This window comes from Aedes albopictus, chromosome 2 (genome assembly GCF_035046485.1).
Source record: "Aedes albopictus strain Foshan chromosome 2, AalbF5, whole genome shotgun sequence".
Classification (NCBI taxonomy): domain Eukaryota; kingdom Metazoa; phylum Arthropoda; class Insecta; order Diptera; family Culicidae; genus Aedes; species Aedes albopictus.
Window position 1 is genome coordinate 455,252,447 of NC_085137.1, and position 23,847 is coordinate 455,276,293.

At 40.4% G+C, this 23,847-nt stretch overlaps 1 protein-coding gene and 1 long non-coding RNA gene across 6 annotated transcripts in view; both read right to left on the reverse strand.

Annotated features, from left to right (window-relative positions):
- The window catches only part of LOC109398102 (mitoferrin), a 367,824-nt gene that overhangs the window by 126,368 nt on the left and 217,609 nt on the right, over positions 1 to 23,847 (reverse strand). The gene's annotated exons all lie outside the window — the stretch shown is intronic.
- Positions 5,640 to 15,988, reverse strand: LOC109418641 (uncharacterized). Its single transcript, XR_009998052.1, has 3 exons — positions 15,593 to 15,988; positions 14,575 to 15,520; positions 5,640 to 6,087 (listed from the first exon to the last, which is right to left on the reverse strand). It is a non-coding gene; the product is annotated as an uncharacterized LOC109418641 (long non-coding RNA).

Here is a 23,847-nt window from a genome sequence, read left to right on the forward strand (position 1 = left end):
TGCATTTTAGGAGGACGTGGTGAACCTATCTTGAACAAAGCTTCTTTGAGTGGAGCATGATGACTTGCATCACCATGCATTTTAGGAGGACTTGGTGAACCTAGCTTGAACAAAGCTTCTTTAAGTAAAACCTGATGTCTTGCATCACCATGCATTTTAGGAGGACTTGGTGAACCTAGCTTGAACGACGCTTCTTTAAGTAGAACCTGATGTCTTGCATCACCATGCGTTTTAGGACTTGGTGAACCTAGCGTGAACAACGCTTCTTTAAGTAGAACCTGATGTCTTGCATCACCATGCATTTTAGGAGGACGTGGTGAACCTATCTTGAACAAAGCTTCTTTGAGTGGAGCATGATGATTTGCATCACCATGCATTTTAGGAGGACTTGGTGAACCTAGCTTGAACAAAGCTTATTTGAGTGAAGCATGATGTCTTGCATTACCATGCATTTTAGGAGGACTTGGTGAACCTATCTTGAACAAAGCTTCTTTGAGTGGAGCATGATGACTTGCATCACCATGCATTTTAGGAGGATGTGGTGAACCTATCTTGAACAAAGCTTCTTTGAGTGAAGCATGATGACTTGCATCACCATGCATTTTAGGAGGACTTGGTGAACCTAGCTTGAACAAAGCTTCTTTAAGTAAAACCTGATGTCTTGCATCACCATGCATTTTAGGAGGACTTGGTGAACCTAGCTTGAACAAAGCTTCTTTAAGTAAAACCTGATGTCTTGCATCACCATGCATTTTAGGAGGACTTGGTGAACCTAGCTTGAACTAAGCTTCTTTAAGTAAAACCTGATGTCTTGCATCACCATGCGTTTTAGGACTTGGTGAACCTAGCTTGAACAACGCTTCTTTAAGTAGAACCTGATGTCTTGCATCACCATGCATTTTAGGAGGACGTGGTGAACCTATCTTGAACAAAGCTTCTTTGAGTGGAGCATGATGACTTGCATCACCATGCATTTTAGGAGGACGTGGTGAACCTAGCTTGAACAACGCTTCTTTAAGTAGAACCTAATGTCTTGCATCACCATGCATTTTAGGAGGATGTGGTGAACCTATCTTGAACAAAGCTTCTTTGAGTGGAGCATGATGACTTGCATCACCATGCATTTTAGGAGGACTTGGTGAACCTAGCCTGAACAAAGCTTCTTTGAGTGGAGCATGATGTCTTGCATCACCATGCATTTTAGGAGGACGTGGTGAACCTATCTTGAACAAAGCTTCTTTGAGTGGAGCATGATGACTTGCATCACCATGCATTTTAGGAGGAGTTGGTGAACCTAGCCTGAACAAAGCTTCTTTGAGTGAAGCATGATGTCTTGCATCACCATGCATTTTAGGAGGACGTGGTGAACCTAGCTTGAACAACGCTTCTTTAAGTAGAACCTGATGTCTTGCATCACCATGCATTTTAGGAGGACGTGGTGAACCTATCTTGAACAAAGCTTCTTTGAGTGGAGCATGATGACTTGCATCACCATGCATTTTAGGAGGACGTGGTGAACCTAGCTTGAACTAAGGTTCTTTGAGTGGAGCATGATGACTTGCATCACCATGCCTTTTAGGAGGACTTGGTGAACCTATCTTGGACAAAGCTTCTTTGAGTGGAGCATGATGATTTGCATCACCATGCATTTTAGAAGGACTTGGTGAACCTAGCTTGAACGACGCTTCTTTAAGTAGAACCTGATGTCTTGCATCACCATGCATTTTAGGAGGACGTGGTGAACCTATCTTGAACAAAGCTTCTTTAAGTAAAACCTGATGTCTTGCATCACCATGCATTTTAGGAGGACGTGGTGAACCTATCTTGAACAAAGCTTCTTTGAGTGGAGCATGATGACTTGCATCACCATGCATTTTAGGAGGACGTGGTGAACCTAGCTTGAACTAAGGTTCTTTGAGTGGAGCATGATGACTTGCATCACCATGCCTTTTAGGAGGACTTGGTGAACCTATCTTGGACAAAGCTTCTTTGAGTGGAGCATGATGATTTGCATCACCATGCATTTTAGAAGGACTTGGTGAACCTAGCTTGAACGACGCTTCTTTAAGTAGAACCTGATGTCTTGCATCACCATGCATTTTAGGAGGACGTGGTGAACCTATCTTGAACAAAGCTTCTTTGAGTGGAGCATGATGACTTGCATCACCATGCATTTTAGGAGGACGTGGTGAACCTAGCTTGAACAAAGCTTCTTTAAGTAAAACCTGATGTCTTGCATCACCATGCATTTTAGGAGGACTTGGTGAACCTAGCTTGAACAAAGCTTCTTTGAGTGGAGCATGATGATTTGCATCACCATGCATTTTAGGAGGACTTGGTGAACCTAGCTTGAACAAAGCTTCTTTAAGTAAAACCTGATGTCTTGCATCACCATGCATTTTAGGAGGACTTGGTTTGGTGAACCTAGCTTGAACTAAGCTTCTTTAAGTAAAACCTGATGTCTTGCATCACCATGCATTTTAGGAGGACTTGGTGAACCTAGCTTGAACAAAGCTTCTTTGAGTGGAGCATGATGATTTGCATCACCATGCATTTTAGGAGGACGTGGTGAACCTATCTTGAACAAAGCTTCTTTAAGTAAAACCTGATGTCTTGCATCACCATGCATTTTAGGAGGACGTGGTGAACCTATCTTGAACAAAGCTTCTTTGAGTGGAGCATGATGACTTGCATCACCATGCATTTTAGGAGGACGTGGTGAACCTATCTTGAACAAAGCTTCTTTGAGTGGAGCATGATGATTTGCATCACCATGCATTTTAGGAGGACTTGGTGAACCTAGCTTGAACAAAGCTTCTTTAAGTAAAACCTGATGTCTTGCATCACCATGCATTTTAGGAGGACTTGGTTTGGTGAACCTAGCTTGAACTAAGCTTCTTTAAGTAAAACCTGATGTCTTGCATCACCATGCATTTTAGGAGGACTTGGTTTGGTGAACCTAGCTTGAACTAAGCTTCTTTAAGTAAAACCTGATGTCTTGCATCACCATGCATTTTAGGAGGACTTGGTGAACCTAGCTTGAACAAAGCTTCTTTGAGTGGAGCATGATGATTTGCATCACCATGCATTTTAGGAGGACTTGGTGAACCTAGCTTGAACAAAGCTTCTTTAAGTAAAACCTGATGTCTTGCATCACCATGCATTTTAGGAGGACGTGGTGAACCTATCTTGAACAACGCTTCTTTAAGTAGAACCTGATGTCTTGCATCACCATGCATTTTAGGAGGACGTGGTGAACCTATCTTGAACAAAGCTTCTTTGAGTGGAGCATGATGACTTGCATCACCATGCATTTTAGGAGGACGTGGTGAACCTAGCTTGAACTAAGGTTCTTTGAGTGGAGCATGATGACTTGCATCACCATGCCTTTTAGGAGGACTTGGTGAACCTATCTTGGACAAAGCTTCTTTGAGTGGAGCATGATGATTTGCATCACCATGCATTTTAGAAGGACTTGGTGAAACTAGCTTGAACGACGCTTCTTTAAGTAGAACCTGATGTCTTGCATCACCATGCATTTTAGGAGGACGTGGTGAACCTATCTTGAACAAAGCTTCTTTAAGTAAAACCTGATGTCTTGCATCACCATGCATTTTAGGAGGACGTGGTGAACCTATCTTGAACAAAGCTTCTTTGAGTGGAGCATGATGACTTGCATCACCATGCATTTTAGGAGGACGTGGTGAACCTAGCTTGAACTAAGGTTCTTTGAGTGGAGCATGATGACTTGCATCACCATGCCTTTTAGGAGGACTTGGTGAACCTATCTTGGACAAAGCTTCTTTGAGTGGAGCATGATGATTTGCATCACCATGCATTTTAGAAGGACTTGGTGAACCTAGCTTGAACGACGCTTCTTTAAGTAGAACCTGATGTCTTGCATCACCATGCATTTTAGGAGGACGTGGTGAACCTATCTTGAACAAAGCTTCTTTGAGTGGAGCATGATGACTTGCATCACCATGCATTTTAGGAGGACGTGGTGAACCTAGCTTGAACAAAGCTTCTTTAAGTAAAACCTGATGTCTTGCATCACCATGCATTTTAGGAGGACTTGGTGAACCTAGCTTGAACAAAGCTTCTTTGAGTGGAGCATGATGATTTGCATCACCATGCATTTTAGGAGGACTTGGTGAACCTAGCTTGAACAAAGCTTCTTTAAGTAAAACCTGATGTCTTGCATCACCATGCATTTTAGGAGGACTTGGTTTGGTGAACCTAGCTTGAACTAAGCTTCTTTAAGTAAAACCTGATGTCTTGCATCACCATGCATTTTAGGAGGACTTGGTGAACCTAGCTTGAACAAAGCTTCTTTGAGTGGAGCATGATGATTTGCATCACCATGCATTTTAGGAGGACTTGGTGAACCTAGCTTGAACAAAGCTTCTTTAAGTAAAACCTGATGTCTTGCATCACCATGCATTTTAGGAGGACTTGGTTTGGTGAACCTAGCTTGAACTAAGCTTCTTTAAGTAAAACCTGATGTCTTGCATCACCATGCATTTTAGGAGGACTTGGTGAACCTAGCTTGAACAAAGCTTCTTTGAGTGGAGCATGATGATTTGCATCACCATGCATTTTAGGAGGACGTGGTGAACCTATCTTGAACAAAGCTTCTTTAAGTAAAACCTGATGTCTTGCATCACCATGCATTTTAGGAGGACGTGGTGAACCTATCTTGAACAAAGCTTCTTTGAGTGGAGCATGATGACTTGCATCACCATGCATTTTAGGAGGACGTGGTGAACCTATCTTGAACAAAGCTTCTTTGAGTGGAGCATGATGATTTGCATCACCATGCATTTTAGGAGGACTTGGTGAACCTAGCTTGAACAAAGCTTCTTTAAGTAAAACCTGATGTCTTGCATCACCATGCATTTTAGGAGGACTTGGTTTGGTGAACCTAGCTTGAACTAAGCTTCTTTAAGTAAAACCTGATGTCTTGCATCACCATGCATTTTAGGAGGACTTGGTGAACCTAGCTTGAACAAAGCTTCTTTGAGTGGAGCATGATGATTTGCATCACCATGCATTTTAGGAGGACTTGGTGAACCTAGCTTGAACAAAGCTTCTTTAAGTAAAACCTGATGTCTTGCATCACCATGCATTTTAGGAGGACTTGGTTTGGTGAACCTAGCTTGAACTAAGCTTCTTTAAGTAAAACCTGATGTCTTGCATCACCATGCATTTTAGGAGGACTTGGTGAACCTATCTTGAACAAAGTTTCTTTGAGTGGAGCATGATGACTTGCATCACCATGCATTTTAGGAGGAGTTGGTGAACCTAGCCTGAACAAAGCTTCTTTGAATGGAGCATGATGATTTGCATCACCATGCATTTTAGGAGGACTTGGTGAACCTAGCTTGAACAAAGCTTCTTTAAGTAAAACCTGATGTCTTGCATCACCATGCATTTTAGGAAGACGTGGTGAACCTAGCTTGAACAAAGCTTACTTGAGTGGAGCATGATGATTTGCATCACCATGCATTTTAGGAGGACTTGGTGAACCTAGCTTGAACAACGCTTCTTTAAGTAGAACCTGATGTCTTGCATCACCATGCATTTTAGGAGGACGTGGTGAACCTAGCTTGAACTATGCTTCTTTAAATAGAGCATGATGTCTTGCATCACCATGCATTTTAGGAGGACTTGGTGAACCTAGCCTGAACAAAGCTTCTTTGAGTGAAGCATGATGTCTTGCATCACCATGCAATTTGGGAGGAAGTGGTGAACCTTCTGAGTCAAATAAAAATCTAGTGGAAGACTGTTTCAAGGACCACTGGAGTAACTCCATAAGTTTCAAGTGTTCTGCATCGCATTCTGAGAGAACATGGTGACACTTCTTAGCGACAAATTCAGATCACTATTGTAGAACCCTTAGATGTATAGGTTGTCTTGTTCAGAATCCTGGAGACTTTTCGGATGGATTATAGAGGCCACATAAACGCCCCACCCACCTAAGTATTTTTATTTAGATACATGTATTTACTATCACAAGGCATTGACATCGAATCGGCAACGATCCTCCAGATAGGGCTGCTGACAAACGATGGTCGACGGAAGTACCTAGAACGGGTTTAAAAATTAATTACCGGATAAACATGATGTCTTCTATAAGTGAAAACTTTGTGATAAACTCGAGGAAAAACTAGTCCTTTTTTGAGAGGGAATTTCTGAGAACCTTAAGGGATGGTGAGGAATTATTTAAATATAATAAAATATAATATAAATATAATAAAATAATTTCCACAATACATCCCAGAAATTTCTGAGAATCCTTAGGGATTCTCAGGAATTATTTAAACATATTGCGTAATGCTAATGATCTCTGTAAATGATTTAGTATATTTTCTATAATATCCACAATACGTCTAAGAAGACTGGGAATATCTGAAAATCTTTAGAAATTCTCAGGAATTATTTAAAAATATTCCGTAATGCTACTGATATCTGTAAATAATTTAGAATATTTCCTATAGTTTCTAGAATACATCCCAGAAGACTGGGAATTTCAGAGAATCTTTAGGGATTCTCAGGAATTATTTAAAATTATTCCGTAATCCTTCTGATCTCTGTAAATGATTAGAATATTTTGTATAGTTTCTAAGATGCATTCCAAAGTACTGGGAATTTCTGCGAATATTTAGGGATTCTCAGGAATTATTTGAACATATTCCATAATGCTAGTGATCTCTATAAATGATTTAGAATATTTCCTATAGTTTTTAGAACATCCCAGAAAACTGGGAATTTCTGAGAAACTTTGGGAATTCTCAGGAATTATTTAAAAATATTCCGTAATCCTACTAATCTCTGTAAATGATTTAGAATATTTCCTATAGTTTCTGGAATACATCCCAGAAGACTGGGAATTTCTGAGAACCTTAAGGGAATCTCAGGAATTATTTAAAAATATTCCTTAATACTACTAATCTCTGTAAATGATTTAGAATATTTTCTATAGTTTCTAGAATACATCCCAGAAGACTGGGAATTTCTAAGAAGCTTTAGGGATTCTCAGGAATTATTTAAAAATATTATGTAATCCTACTGATCTCTGTAAATGATGTAGAATATTTTGTATAGTTTCTAATATGCCTTCCCAATGTACTAAGAATTTTTGAGAATATTCAGAGATTGTCAGGAATTATTTAAAAATATTCCGTAATGCTACTGATCTCTGTAAACGATTTAAAATACTTCCTATAGTTTCTAGAATACATCCCAGAAGACTGGGAATTTCTGAGAAGCTTTAGGGGTTCTCAGAAATTATTTAAAAATATTCCGTAATCCTACTGATCTCTGTAAATGATGTAGAATATTTTGTATAGTTTCTAATATGCCTTCCCAAAGTACTGGAAATTTCTGAGAAGCTTCAGAGATTGTCAGGAATTATTTTAAAATATTCCGTAATCCTACTGATCGCTGTAAATGATTTAGAATATTTCCTATAGTTTCTAGAATACATCCCAGAAGACTGGAAATTTCTAAGAATCTTCAGAGATTGTCAAGAATTATTTAAAAAAAACGGTTAAGAATACTTCCTATAGTTTCTAGAATACATCCCAGAAGAATGGGAATTTCAGAAAAGCTTTAGGGATTCTCAGGAATTATTCAAATATATTTCGTAATGCTACTGATCTCTGTAAATGATTTAGAATATTTTGTATAGTTTCTAAGATGCATTCCAAAGTACTGGGAATTTCTGGGAATCTTCAGAGATTGCCAGGAATTATTTATAAATATTCCGTAATCCTACTGATCTCTGTAAATAATTTAGAATATTTTGTATAGTTTCTAAGATGCATTCCAAAGTACTGGGAATTTCTGGGAATCTTCAGAGATTTTCAGGAATTATTCAAAAATATTTCGTAATGCTACTGATCTCTGTAAATGATTTAGAATATTTTGTATAGTTTCTAAGATGCATTCCAAAGTACTGGAAATTTCTGAGAACCTTCAGAGATTGTCAGGAATTATTTAAAAATCCCGTAATGCTACTGATCTCTGTAAACGATTTAGAATATTTCCTATAGCTGCTAGAATACATCCCAGAAGACTGGGAATTTCTGAGTAGCTTTAGGGATTCTCAGGAATTATTTAAAAATATTCCGTAATCCTACTGATCACTGTAAATGATTTAGAATATTTTGTATAGTTTTTAAGATGCATTCCAAAATACTGGGAATTTCTGAGAATCTTCAGAGATTGCCAGGAATTATTTAAAAATATTCCGTAATCCTACTGATCGCTGTAAATGATTTAGAATATTTTGTATAGTTTCTAATATGCCTTCCCAAAGTACTGGGAATTTCTAAAAATCTTCAGAGATTGTCAGGAATTATTTAGAAGACTGGGAATTTCTGGGTAGCTTTAGGGAGTCTCAGGAATTATTTAAAAATATACCGTAATCCTACTGATCTCTGTAAATGATGTAGAATATTTCCTATAGTTGCTAGAATACATCCCAGAAGACTGGGAATTTCTAAGAATCTTCAGAGATTGTCAGGAATTATTTAAAAATATTCCGTAATGCTACTGATCTCTGTAAATGATTTAGAATATTTTGTATAGTTTCTAAGATGCATTCCAAAATACTGGGAATTTCTGAGAATCTTCAGAGATTGTCAGGAATTATTTAAAAAATCCGTAATGCTACTGATCTCTGTAAACGATTTAGAATATTTCCTATAGTTGCTAGAATACATCCCAGAAGACTGTGAATTTCTGAGTAGCTTTAGGGATTCTCAGGAATTATTTAATAATATTTTGTAATCCTACTGATCTCTGTAAATGATTTAGAATATTTCCTATAGTTGCTAGAATGTATCCAAGAAGATAAATACTACTGATCTCCGTAAATGATTTAGAATATTTTGTATAGTTTCTAAGAAGCATTCAAAAGTACTGAAAATTTCTGAGAATATTTAGGAATTCTCAGGAATTATTTAAAAATAGTCCATAATGCTACTGATCTCTATAAATTATTTAGAATATTTTCTATTATTTTCCCAATTAAAACATCCCAGAGGACTGGCAATTTCTGAGATTTTTAAGAGATTGCCAGGAATTATTTAAAAATATTTTTAGGGCACGTCGGCCATTCCGAACTCCCCGGGACCCGAGTAGTAAGCCCCACCCCAAGCCACCCAACCACCGCACCCCTGCGACCAACCCGGTCGGATATGAGGAAGAAGAAAACCCCTCCGCCACGGACTCCCAGTCAGGGCAACTGAGCGCTGCGAGACCCTCTGGCCAACAGTCCTGACAGCAACATACAGCAAAACAAACCCCAAAACCCCGTAACAACTTTTGAAACTGTAATTATTTCGGTGAGCCCTGCTGGCTTATCAGTTATTAGAAAAGAGACGATACGTTCAGCGAGGCTGTCTGGGTTATATGGACTCCAACATCCTACTAGGATTAAATAGTGTGTAAGAGCATTTGGGCAGGGGACCTTAGTTTGGGAACATTCCGCAATAATTCTGTTGGTTTTATATCAATTGGATTCGTGCACCGCTAGATGATGTACAATGCACACGTGTGACTTCTGATGTACATCTTAACGTGTACAAAAAACAATTGATTGGTCAAATTTCGCTAAAAATTAGCGAAGTTCATTTTAAGAAAAGTAAGGTACCCCGGGGCAAGTGAGAATCGGGGGCAAGTGAGACCTATAGCTTGTATTTTTTTTATTATTCATTTTTAAGACTAACATTCTTCATGGAAAATATAGGTATCACACCTACGGATACTTTGAATACAAAAAAGTGTTATTGTTTCAACCATAAAGAGACCATATACGTTATTGTTGCTCATATACAATTTTCAATTCACTAGGTAAGATTGACGTGCTCTACTACATTCGTCATTAAAAAATAGATTTGTTATTCTACAAATACTTTTTTGGTTTCAGGATAGTATTCAGAGTTCATGCAAATGATTTCAAGCGAAAAAGCATTATTTTATTTTTATTTATTACCTTTAGTTTACTGCTCTCACTTGCCCCAGTGCATTTCGCTATCTGGGGCAAGTGGGACCTATGAGAATAAACAAAGACAATTTTATGGGTTCATCTCACCTTGTCCTACCTAAGATGAAATTAGCACGAAATTCAATAAAAATTGACGCGTTAATATACTGTTGAATTATACTTTATTACTTCTATTTAGATGATGAAATTCTTGTTAAAAATGGTAAAACCTTGGGTAAAACAAAAAAATCAAAAGCATGTATTTTTCATGTTTTTTTTAATATCTTCCATTTTTTCCACTTAACGCTGCATAATGCATTCTTCTGAGCATTCGGGAACCATCCATAAAAAAATAAAATAGGGAAATGGCCTTTTCAAAATTCATGATTAAAAAAAAATGATCGTAAGATTATGTAAGGGAGAAGATATTACTGAAAATCTCGAAACCCCAGATTTACTATTGGTGAGAATCATTAACTATATATGTAATATAGAGACCAAGTTTCGAAATCTTTTGTCTCTTAACTTTACGGCGCTTTTTGTATAAAAAAAATCAATTTATTTTGCAAGAGCTGCTAGAGTTGATTCAATTTCCCCCAGCGATTTTTATGTGTTACGTAATTTATGCATGATACCATAAACCTCTTCTTATTTTAATCTCTAAACATAGTAATTCACATAAGAGTTTATGATTTATGTTACCTTATTTGTTGCAACTTATATTAAGCCCTTTGAACAAAATCTCTGAATAGGTCCCACTTGCCCCGTGAAACGCAGTAAATGAAGATCTGCTACACTTTTCATTATATGCATAATATATGGAATGTAAAAATTTTGAAACAGTTTTAATGCACGTTAATAAGTACAAATATACCAACAACGTCTTTTGGGTCCATTGGAATTATTAAAGAATTTGTGTTCTGAAACTTTTGGCATGACAAAACCAAATTAGCATTTTTTTAGGTCCCACTTGCCCCGGGGTACCTTAACACATTTACCGAATTGTTCAGACAAGGTTTATTTCCAAGAGTGCTTATAGGGGTCTGGGTTTGTTTAAAAATAATTGTAACTGTTGATAAGAATAGTTCTCGTCTCAGCTCAAATCTGAAGTGAAACTTTTTAATTTGATATTATATAGGTACGCAAAGTTGTGAGCAATATTATTTTGAACAATTTTGTCGAACACACCTTTATCTACTCGCGATATGAACGTATTTTGTGGCTATATCGGTCTCTTTCTACTCATAGTATGAGTATAAACTACCAACCAAGCTGATCTGTTCAAAAGCACAGGTCGCACGGCAGAAGTTTCACGCATTCGATGTATTCGTTCAATACATGGCCTACTTGCCTAATTTCACCTTCTATAAAATTTTCACACTTGTTCGCTACCTAGCGAATTCTATCATATCTATCATTTCATTATCCACTTTGATCTCTACTTCCTTATACTATGAGTAGAAAGAGACCGATATAGCCACAAAATCATCAAGTTAATAATAGAATACGGTCGATAAATCAGCATATGATATGAACGTATTGAGTCATTTTTAGGTTTGAAAATGTTACCTTCCATACTACTAAACACGTGAAATTTTATTGAAATAATCCTGGAAATAATTCATTCTAATATCAACTCTAGCACTGTAACGCGTTTGATTCATTGATATTGCTTAATATTTTGGATTGTCGTTAAAGTTTCCGACAATACTCAAATACTATGCCCTACGACATTGGCGATTCTATAGTCCACCACCCAGCAGGGACTTGGTCTGGTACCCAATTCAGCCTCTCCATTCTATGCAACATACCGCAGCCGCAGCTCTTTTGAATTGTGATACAGTGCACGGGATATGTTTCTCTGTATTTGGATGGCGACTGTGTAACCCATTGGATTAAAGTCTCCATCAAATATGAATCGACAAATCAGAGACTGAAGACTATACCAAATTTGGCTCAGACAGGTAATCAGTGTGGTCAGTTTTTCTCGTTTGTCAAAGGCGATTGAAACGTATTAAGACCAGATGGGATCATTCATTTGCAAAGAGTTACATTAACTTGCTACTATTTCAGTTCAGCATGCTATCAAAAAGCAATGTATGGATAAATTTAACCTTGTAGTTTTATCTGAAAGTTTGCCGAATAACAATATGGTCGCACACGCATACCAAAGTGTTCCATATTTTGATTTTTTCTACGATGTTTCTGAAGCGATTTAATAGCAAGTGAATAGTTAATAAATGATCCCATCCCTGATTATGACAAACTTTCTACTGCATCTACCAGCAATAACCGGTAGTCGTTAGACATTTCGAGTGCTTCTAGGTGCATATGAATGTAACGACTACGGCTAGTGCCTTAAAATGTTGTGCGCTGATTCAAATCGCGTGCAACGAAGCAACCTAGAATAAATTTGAATTTTAATCCCACTGCAACCTACAACAGGTTATGGGCCTGCGATTAGAATTTTTTCAATTGTAGAAGCAAAAATGGACGGAAGCCGATTCAGCCTGCAAAAGCTGAACAACGCCAATTATTCAAGCTGGCGCTTCAAGGTGGAACTTTTGCTGGTACGGGAGGAGCTGTGGCGTTACGTGACACCAGGTGAGAAACCAGCAACGGAATCGGATGCAGTTTGGTCCGCTGGAGACGCCAAGGCCAGGGCAACCATCGGGTTACTGATCGAGGACAATCAACACCCGTTGATCCGGTCATCGACAACCGCAAAGGAAGCATGGACGGCCCTCCAGAACCACCATCAGAAGGTCAGTCTCACGTCGAAGGTCTCGCTGTTGAAGCGAATCTGTGACAAACGTTTTTCGGAAGGCGAGGATATGGCGGAGCACATCTTCGGCATGGAGGAGCTGTTCAGTAGCCTGACGAATGCCACCCGGAAGGAAGACCGTTGGATGCAAGTGGACGTTCAATAAGAAGCAGGACGAAAGCGGAAACACGGTGCGGTACAAGGCCAGGTTGGTCGCACAAGGTTTCACCCAACAGTACGGCACGGACTACGATGAGGTGTTTGCGCCTGTCGCGCGGCAAACCACCCTTCGCACGCTGCTGACCATCGCCAGTCGTGACGACATGTTGGTACAGCACTTGGATATCAAGACCGCCTATCTGTACGCTGATCTGAAGGAAGAAGTGTACATGCGACCACCACCAGGACTCAAGACGGGCGAGAAGGTATGCCAGTTGAAACGCAGCATCTACGGGCTGAAGCAGTCGGCTCGTGTCTGGAACCGGAAAATAGACGACACGTTCAAGAGAATGGGGTTCCATCCGTCGTCGTCCGACCCCTGCCTGTACGTGAAGGAGAACAACGGCAAGCGAAGCTACATACTAATATACGTCGACGACATGTTGGTATGTTGCCCTCAATCAAGCCGGGTACATCGACAGGATCGTGAAGCAGTTCGGGCACGAAAACGCAAAACCGTCCAAAATTCCACTCGACCCTGCTTACGTAAAGCAAAAGGAGGAGGAAGAGCTGCCTACCAACGAATCGTACCGCAGCTTGGTGGGCAGTTTGCTCTACGTTGCGGTCAACTCCCGACCGGACATCTGCCTCAGCACATCGCTACTCGGTAGAAAGGTATCCAAGCCAACCAATCGGGACTGGACCGAGGCGAAACGGGTATTGAGGTACCTCAAATCGACGAAGGACTTGTATCTCCACTTGGGGTCCGGAAACGAAGATCTGGAGTGTTTCGTCGATGCTGATTGGGCCGGTGATGAAGCGGACCGAAAATCCAACTCCGGATTCCTGATCAAGTTCGGTGGCGGGCTGGTAAGTTGGGGCACTCGCAAGCAAACCTGCGTTGCACTTTCTTCCACAGAAGCCGAATTCGTGGCTCTCGCCGAGGGATGCCAGGAATTGCTGTGGATGCGGAAGCTTCTGGACGAACTCAACGAGAAACCAGCTTCTCCGACCGTTGTGTGGGAGGACAACCAATCCTGCATCAAGATGGTAGAATCGGATCGGTTGCAGAAAAGGTCCAAGCACATCGACACCAAACATGCCTTCACCCGGGATCTCCAGCAGCAAGGTATCATCGGCCTTCAGTATCTATCGACCGACAAGATGGAAGCCGACCTGATGACCAAGCCGTTGGAACGCGTGAAGTTGGAGCGACACCGTGACGCAATCGGAGTCCGTGGCAACCTGGGCGCCGAGCGTTAACCGTTCGCTTCGTTGAGGAGGAGTGTTGTGCGCTGATTCAAATCGCAACCTAGAATAAATTTGAATTTTAATCCCACTGCAACCTACAACATAAAATACAGTTAGAAAAAACTAGAAGAAAACATCAGGCCACCAGAATGCATAAAGCACTAAGGCGATCCACTTGATGAGGGATCCTCATCAAAATAAATTATATAAACCAATCGCAAAATTATATAAGCCCTGCAAGTAGTTCGTCTCTAGATCGAATTGTTAAAAAACACGTTAATAAAGATGAAAAAAAAATCTAGATCGAAAATGAACCGGATGTCCAAGGACATCAGTGTCATCAATTTCGTCCCACGTTTGGGTCCTTTACTTTTTCAACCAGCGCGGATCCGCTCGGAGAGCTTACCTTCTTGACCTCGTCGATTCCAAATTCCCGTTCCAACCGCCGTAAAGCCTGTGAGCGTAGACGGCTGGCCAATCTGACACCATTAGCAATGGCATGCATCCATAGGGCACACATATCTTCTGTAGCTTTTTGTCCAATTCGGTTTCCGTTTGACCTTCGCGCGTAATGTTCAGGAAGCTGGTGTAAATTTTCTTGTCGAATTCTACCATTTCGGTGATATCCTCGCTGGTGGTGCCACTGGCCGTTTCCGCCAGGTCGTTTCGGTGCTGTTGGAGAAATTGGAAGCGGCTCGTAGGCGGGACTCTCTGGGGTGCGGGAACGGTGTCGCTTTCGGGCGCCAGATTCGTACGACTCGTCCTGTGATAGCCGAGAGAAACGCCTTTGGTCCGTCGTCAATCGGGTAGCTTCGGTTAAGCACGATCTGCATACAGCAACTCCTGGAAGCGATTTTCACGGACCTCACGGACCTCCGATGGAAGTTACTGGGTGTCATCTGCTTGACGAACCGCCTCCTGCCATATTTCATGATGCTACATCTGGATAAACTTGTTGCGAATCGATTAAAACTGAGTATCACGAGTGATTTGTAATGTTGAACGGTGTTGTAGGGGAGTCTTATCGTTTCCGTAATCCACGCCCGGCAACCGTTATCAGTGAAGAACTTCACGTGCAACATGCGTTTTTTTGTGGGATGAGTTCCTGATTTGATCACATTCCGGTTCAAGACTCACCATACATGGTCAGTGAGGTGTCTTGGCATTGAAAGCGCACCACGATTATTGTCCGGAGTGGAATTCAGCAGAATCGCTACCGGTGGCATCTTGGGTGGCATCCACTGCGAAAGGCGAGCTTACCGGAACAATCGTTCTAGGTGGTTCAGCCGGTGCTTCTACAATATCCTCCAATACCGCAGGTGATTGGATGACTTCTTCTACCACGGATACACCTGCAAAAGATATTTCCTTTTGAGTGACAAAATAGTCCAAATTAATGTAAATACGAAATCATATCAACTTACCGAAGAGTTTGCCCATTATCATTGATCTTTAACAATCACCGGGAGGTATTCGCTGGCCCTTGTGTGCACATCCGGTGATAACACGTTATGACATTTATGTCCCTCTGGCCGTCCTCCCAGAACCGCGGCACCGGATCGGATTCTCATCCACCGAAGAGCGATTAGCGGACCACGCACCATCAAAAAAGGTAAACAAAACAAGTCTTTTGTTGTGCGGCGAAATCGGCGAAAAACTGTCAAAAGCTTGTGAGAGGGGTAAACCAATGCGTAAAAAACTACCGCAAAATGGTAATAACTAGCCCCCTCGAAAAAAAGCTGCCCAACAAGAAGAAGAAAACATGGTACCGAAAATTTTAGGCGGTTTGCACCGCACTCTTACGTCTGTATAAATTCGTCTGTGGTAGAACTGGTCTACCACATAATGGCGGCGGCGGGCAAATCCTAGGGGCAAGACAGATACAGCGAGAGTAACTCTGTTATCGAAGTGTTGCTCAGAATTCCTCTGGATATCTCTGGATCACTCTGGTTTTCCTGAAGTGTTGCCTGATACCAGTGAAAAATCGAGCAGTCTTGCCCGATTTCCCACTGCGTAGAGACGTTTCTGAATGGATTCGAACAGTAAGAGTTACTCAGGATTGCTCAGAGTTGCTCCGGGTTTCACAGTGTCTTGCCCCTAGGGCAAATCCAACCGGTTCGGATTTTGACGTTTCATGGGGGAAAGTCAAAACAGTTTTATTCTCCTCCTCACCCCTTTTAGCCACCGTTTGGTGGCGCCAACCGATTGCGATCCCCAAGAAACTTCAAAATTCGAATCGGTTAAGGGCGAACGGGACGATTGAAGACCCAAGTAACCACTAAGCCGTAAAAATTGGCACCAAGTTGGTTCTATATCCTTAGAGCACCTTTAACGGTGCGCTTCTATACCCCGTTTGGCAGCCCTCCATCATTGCAGCAAACTTTACCGGTCGCTGCTGGATGCGCTCGCAAAATAGTAGCGCTATGGGTGGGTGACCAAATATAGTAGCGGGACAGTTGCGCTGCTAAAAATGCTATGGGAATATGACAGCCCTCCCGATACGAATCAGGGTGATTAATTTGATTGCTACCGGTGTGGAAAAGGGTTGTTAAGTCAAAATGGTAGCGCTGCGCGGGTTGCTCGAATAGTAGCCGCCGTTAATGTTGCTCTTATGAAGAGTAATGTTAACAGAGCTCCTTAGAACTACATCCTATAATAGATCTGCTTAAAAGCCAATTTTGGCGAAATATTCAGCTGATATACGGCCAGCTTCAATCTGCGTACCGAGTCTCTGGTGAAAGAATTGTCAAAAATGGGTCAAGAAAAAAGAAAAAAAAAGTTATTTACTTTCTTTATTTTTTTCTCCGGATGTTTTCCATCGAAGTCTACTTTTCTTCGATTTTTACGGCCTGATCCAGATTCGATCTGATGTCCTCGGGGTTGTTAGTCTTAAGTGGATATCGTCACGTTTCCCATCTGCCCCATCGATGCACCAAGAGATCGGTTTGCTAAGCACCGTATTTAAGGAAAAGAAGGCAACAAGTTGGGACAGCATTGATTTTCCGATCCGAATGTCCCGCATGATCCGATGCTCGGATCTGAAATCGGGCACAATGTGGCCGCATTGGAAATGTATAAAATGGTTTTATGGATGGTGGAGAGAGATCTGCAGGAGATGCAGCTAGGGAAGTTTGGGAGGTTGACGAGGTTCCGTAACAAGAGGAATCAAAATGGGGCCCATCGATTAGTTTTGGTGTTCGTCTTTAGGAAAAACGATTGAAACTCCACAGTGTAGTGGATGTGATAAGATTCATAGATTTAATGATTATACACGGACATATTAGAAAATGCTAAAATGCATAAATTATTTACTAAAACCATATTCAGTCTGCCCACCCTTTGGAATGCATATTTTAGAGTTTATTCGACAATTCATATCAACCATTTATGCATTGGGAATGCATATACCGGGTATATTCGTGGTTGAATGCATATATCAATTTAATTTGTTTTTTTTTTCAATTTACACAATAACAAAGAAAAGTATGACTTGTTTGGTATGGTTGAAGAGAAAATCATCAATTTATTGTCATTTCCTTAAAGTTAGCATACAATTAATTGAATAAAATATAAAACACTTCAAACTACACATGAAATAAGTTCATATTATGGCCAGGAGGGATCCTCGAAGGGATCAGCAGGGACTACAGCGACTTCCAGCGAAGTTCCTCCCAACGTTCCTTCACCGTTTCATAGTATTTTGCGCCTACGTTATCCGGATATCTTCAGGAGCACGAACTGGCCGGATTTTGCCTTTGCTGAAAAAAGTGATGAGGACATTTATTGTAATGTTTGTAACAAGAATATGCTACTCGTACTTACTGAAAATGGAACAATTGCGTTCGGTGATCCTACATGGCTCCCGGTATAGGATAGAACCGCGGAAGGGCATAACAATCTTGCACACTTCCATGCTAGAATGCCCGGCATCCGGTGCGGCATGATCCGGAACAGCAACTGGTTGAATTCAGCTTTCCGGTGATGATGATTTCTAGAGTAGAATTATAAATTCTTAAGTACACGGTTTACTAGATAAACTGTACTGTTTACGGGATACTTAAGGCCGGTTATACTTCGTGGACAGAACAATCATGTTTCAATCTTTCCCCGGAATGTCGAAAATTTATATTTCGCTTCGATAAACTCGCGTAAATGTTACAAATATCCGCGCGTTAACGAGTTCAAATTTGTTTTAATAAGTCCAAAGAGTACAATCAGGGTGTTGATATTCACCAAAACCAATAAATTATAGATATGTACAGAAGTGCATAACATGAATGCACGAAATGCATACTTTTTATACACAGTAATGTTTATGAGGTGGAAATGATAATTTATTATTAAATAAAATGCTAACTGGTATATCCATTTTTCTCCGTGTAATTAAATGTGTGTGTATTGAAAATCAAACATTCTGTTTGGAGCACCCCTAAACTAAAGACACTGTATGCTAAAGACACGAAATCTGATGATTATTGCTGTTGATGATGATTGTCGCGTCATGACGATGATGCTGTCGAGCAATGCTTTTAAAGCGCGTTTGACAGGTCTCCTGCTCGATTGGAATAACATTGACAGCAAATTTGGAATTCCAATTGGAACATTTCGTGTCTTTGCATATGGGAACGTCCATAAATTACGTCACGCTTTTAGGGGGGAGGGGGGGTTCAGCAAAGTGTGACGACCCATACAAAAATTTTAGAGGTCCCATACAAAAAGTGTGACATAGGGGGGAGGGGGGGTTGAAAATGGGAAATTTTTGCGTGACGTAATTTATGGACGTTCCCTATAGTGTCTTTACCCTAAACGAATCAGCGTGTAAACAAGATAAAGATCGAGAACTGAACGAAAGTTTAATTCGGTTGAAAACGAGAGAGTGAAAACAGGAGATCACTCATTCGGTGCCACCGCAGCGTGCGGAAAACAGTATGGGAAAGAGAGAGCGAGAGGGAGAAAGTTCCGACTCGGAGCCTAGATGGATCGAAAATAACGGTTCGTGTATTCGTGATGAGGTGGATGGATTTAGTCTGGTTTTCATTGTTGTAATGATCAGATGTGGAATTTATACAACCATCTTTCGTTACGACACACAGGTTAACATCCGATGCATTTATATCATAATCGAGGAAACAGCTATACATTTTCTGTTTCAATTTAATGCTTGAAGTGTCCGACGACAAGCTTCCACCGCCCTATCGATCGTACGAAATTTCCGAAGAGATTTTATTGTTTATTGCTTAGGTTCAGTTTTGTTTTGCTTGAAATCAGCTTTGATTGATATAAACGTCATGCACGCCAAGCCTTTTAACAGCACTGTCAGGCTTCTTATTCGGCTGATAGACACTGGGTTTACAAGCACTATAGCATAGCGTCATATACTAATAAACGGCCTATTTCAGTGCTTACAATTTATAATGCCTGAGAGCATTTGAAAATTTCCTACTGAGCCTATTGACACGAAAAAGCTGCTGTATAACCTTTAAACCGCTTACGCCAGTGCTTAGTGGTTACTTGGGGAAATACCCGCCATTGCTCTGTTTATACTAATATGGTAATCTCAGATTCTACTTCATATTTTGCAACAAAAACCTATCATTGTATATGCTGACTTGCAGTGCATATGCTGATTGTTTTTCAGCATCTTCAGTGCGATAGGACTCGAGATTGCCATCTTTAAAATCGCGAGGCAAATTGTTAGAAAGAGAGGGAAGATAGGAAAAATAACACGGCGTCCCGTATCACCTTAATTGTGCCCGCCGCCGCCATTACCGCTCGCGGATATTATCGTCGCACCACCAAATCGAAGTCGTCGCTAGAAGCATGATGAAGCATCATGACGCGACAATCATCATCAACAGCAATAATCATCAGATTTCGTGTCTTTAGCATACAGTGTCTTTAGTTTAGGGGTGCTCCAAACAGAATGTTTGATTTTCAATACACACACATTTAATTATAATTAAATGTGTGTGTATTGAAAATCAAACATTCTGTTTGGAGCACCCCTAAACTAAAGACACTGTATGCTAAAGACACGAAATCTGATGATTATTGCTGTTGATGATGATTGTCGCGTCATGACGATGATGCTGTCGAGCAATGCTTTTAAAGCGCGTTTGACAGGTCTCCTGCTCGATTGGAATAACATTGACAGCAAATTTGGAATTCCAATTGGAACATTTCGTGTCTTTGCATATGGGAACGTCCATAAATTACGTCACGCTTTTAGGGGGGAGGGGGGGTTCAGCAAAGTGTGACGACCCATACAAAAATTTTAGAGGTCCCATACAAAAAGTGTGACATAGGGGGGAGGGGGGGTTGAAAATGGGAAATTTTTGCGTGACGTAATTTATGGACGTTCCCTATAGTGTCTTTACCCTAAACGAATCAGCGTGTAAACAAGATAAAGATCGAGAACTGAACGAAAGTTTAATTCGGTTGAAAACGAGAGAGTGAAAACAGGAGATCACTCATTCGGTGCCACCGCAGCGTGCGGAAAACAGTATGGGAAAGAGAGAGCGAGAGGGAGAAAGTTCCGACTCGGAGCCTAGATGGATCGAAAATAACGGTTCGTGTATTCGTGATGAGGTGGATGGATTTAGTCTGGTTTTCATTGTTGTAATGATCAGATGTGGAATTTATACAACCATCTTTCGTTACGACACACAGGTTAACATCCGATGCATTTATATCATAATCGAGGAAACAGCTATACATTTTCTGTTTCAATTTAATGCTTGAAGTGTCCGACGACAAGCTTCCACCGCCCTATCGATCGTACGAAATTTCCGAAGAGATTTTATTGTTTATTGCTTAGGTTCAGTTTTGTTTTGCTTGAAATCAGCTTTGATTGATATAAACGTCATGCACGCCAAGCCTTTTAACAGCACTGTCAGGCTTCTTATTCGGCTGATAGACACTGGGTTTACAAGCACTATAGCATAGCGTCATATACTAATAAACGGCCTATTTCAGTGCTTACAATTTATAATGCCTGAGAGCATTTGAAAATTTCCTACTGAGCCTATTGACACGAAAAAGCTGCTGTATAACCTTTAAACCGCTTACGCCAGTGCTTAGTGGTTACTTGGGGAAATACCCGCCATTGCTCTGTTTATACTAATATGGTAATCTCAGATTCTACTTCATATTTTGCAACAAAAACCTATCATTGTATATGCTGACTTGCAGTGCATATGCTGATTGTTTTTCAGCATCTTCAGTGCGATAGGACTCGAGATTGCCATCTTTAAAATCGCGAGGCAAATTGTTAGAAAGAGAGGGAAGATAGGAAAAATAACACGGCGTCCCGTATCACCTTAATTGTGCCCGCCGCCGCCATTACCGCTCGCGGATATTATCGTCGCACCACCAAATCGAAGTCGTCGCTAGAAGCACATGCGAAGTTGCAGCTGCGAAGTAAATTTGAATCTATTTTTTCTGTTGCGCATCATTAAGCTAATTGGGTTCTTTAGGGGTATCAGGATTATTTCATAATCGGATTCTTCGCCCAAAAATTAGTCGAAATCCAAAATTTCATAATTTTTGGAGCCCGGGAACTATTTTAACCATCAAAACAAAGGTATTGGAATCCAATAAAATCACGTTATACTCAGAAAAATGAGCTCTTTCGATTAGGCTATAGAAAAAAGCAATATTTTATTCACTAAACAAGCCAATTAAGAGCAACAATAAATATGCACTAATCCAAATTGAGTTGCGACATTTCTAAGTAGGTTAAAAATCAATTTTCGCACGTTCGATCACTTTGTATTTCGACCAAAAGCATAATATTATGCTTTTGGTCGAAATACAAAGTGATCGAACATGCGAAAATTGATTTTTAACCTACTTAGAAATGTCGCAACTCAATTAAGATTAGTGCATAGTGTTCGTGCAATTGAAAATCGGAATTTTTGACACGCGAAAATCGAGTTTTCTCCCAAACCGTGTGTCGGACGTACATCAAGGGGTAGATCACTCTTGGAACATCTGATGTATCAACAAAATTTTTTGCATTCAAATGCATTTCAATGCATTCATTCATCAATTCAGTAAATTTACAACCCATGGCTTGCTATAGCATTTGATGGTTGATTGGTTGTTGGCAGTTGTCAGTTTCGAACAACAAATGAGTTTCAAATACAGTCAACTTTCGCTCGTTGCACTAAGCTCTTAGCCAAGTTAGTGAAAGACTTTCACTAGGTGGGCTGAGCTTTGAGCTGTCAAATAATCTTTAACAATAGAGATCAGGGCTACCAACCTTGACAAATCGTGCTTCACGTCAAAAAGTGACGTTTGACTTCGTTTTAACTGGGCTATAGCTCACCTAACGGGCGCCCAGTTAAAACGTAGCCCATCTAAACGTAGCCCAACGACCGAAAGTTGACTGTAGTGCTAACTGTCTAGCATAGCGATACAATTTACTTTTGCCACCCGAAGATCTGGTGTTATCTTATAAACGTTCGATGATATTACTGGCCGGACGGTATTGTAGAGTAAAAGCACTATGGAGAGGACCAAGACTAGAGCAGTGGCGAAGTCTAGTGCTTTCACTATATTAGTAACAATGCGAAAATAATATTAAAAAAAAAACTCCGGGTTTGATTTGTCCGGCCGGTTCCACAAGGAGGTAGATACCAGCCATCAGGAAAAGGCTAACGAGCACATAACGGGATATATGTTATTCCTTGAGATAGACATCACTGGATATTTTTCGTCACCCAGCAAACCGCAGACCTTGTAAATGATTCCGATCATAGGTCTTCATGTACCAGGCGTAACAAATTCCTATTTTAGGTCGAATCATGTGCTCGATTGGTATGCCAGTTGAGATGCAGAATTATACTCATCAAGGGGTAGTAGTAGAATGGCAACTAAATTGCCGGATCGAACTTAAACTTTTCTGAAGTAATTAAAATACTATTCTTACTATATGTGAAGAACTAACTCAACCCTTCAGGACGCGCGCCATTGTAATAAATACAGCACTACCAAAACATCTCGTTCATCTTATACAGTGCTAGCGCAGTGCAGTTTCAGGATCGAACAGGCGCGGTTCCCGAAAGGTTAATATTCACATATAGTGCTTCTATATTACTATATTTTATTCTTTGTTTAACATTGATACTTTTAACTGTAGGGATTCTACATTTTTTGAGGTAGTTGCACCAGGCATCAGGTCACAGCCAGATTCTGGACGTCAAGTACTCGTATATTCTTATTTGTGAACCTGTCCAACAGTCGTTTCCATCCGCAGTCAAAACTGCTCCTACAAAAAAAAACGTATTATAAGTTTGTCTACCTTTGATTAACAGAACTATACTCACGATTTCTTTCCTTTTTTCTATTTTAACTATGATAATTTCTGAATTTATAAATAATATCATCCATCACAACGATTTCTTCAACACTTATGGTTTGACATTCGCGTATACGCGTATATTTCAATGCTAAGTAGATGGAAAAACATTAAAATGCATTTTTACACATTAAAGCCCAGTTTCGTGTTCAAAAGAAATCGCTCAAGAATGTTCTTGACCGATTCCTGTCAGAAAAATTCCACAGTGACTGCCATTTGAATTGTCATTCCTTAGCACCTGCGTACTGAGATCGAAGAAAAACGGTTTCTTGGGCGATTCAGGCAAGGAATTTCCCATGCATCAACCCGGATAAAAAC